A 304-nucleotide genomic window follows, 5' to 3' on the forward strand; every position below is an offset into this window, starting at 1 on the left:
TTAACCGGCCAGCCCGGCCCTCCCTCCCTCCGGCCGGTCGGCGACTCCCGCGCGCCGCCGCCGCCGCCTCCCGGACCGATGGACCGATGGACCAACGCGGGACGGACTGACGAATTGACCTATGGACCAACGCGGGGTGGACCGACGGACCGACCGATGGACCAACGCCGGACGGACCGACGGATTGACCGATGGACCAACGCGGGGTGGACCGACGGATTGACCGATGGACCAACGGACGGACGAACGGACGGACCGATATACGGACTGACGAATGGATCTAGGGACAAACGAACAGACCTAC

The sequence above is a fragment of the Amphibalanus amphitrite genome, unplaced genomic scaffold, assembly GCF_019059575.1.
Source record: "Amphibalanus amphitrite isolate SeventyFive unplaced genomic scaffold, NRLGWU_Aamphi_draft 000036F_arrow, whole genome shotgun sequence".
NCBI lineage: Eukaryota > Metazoa > Arthropoda > Thecostraca > Balanomorpha > Balanidae > Amphibalanus > Amphibalanus amphitrite.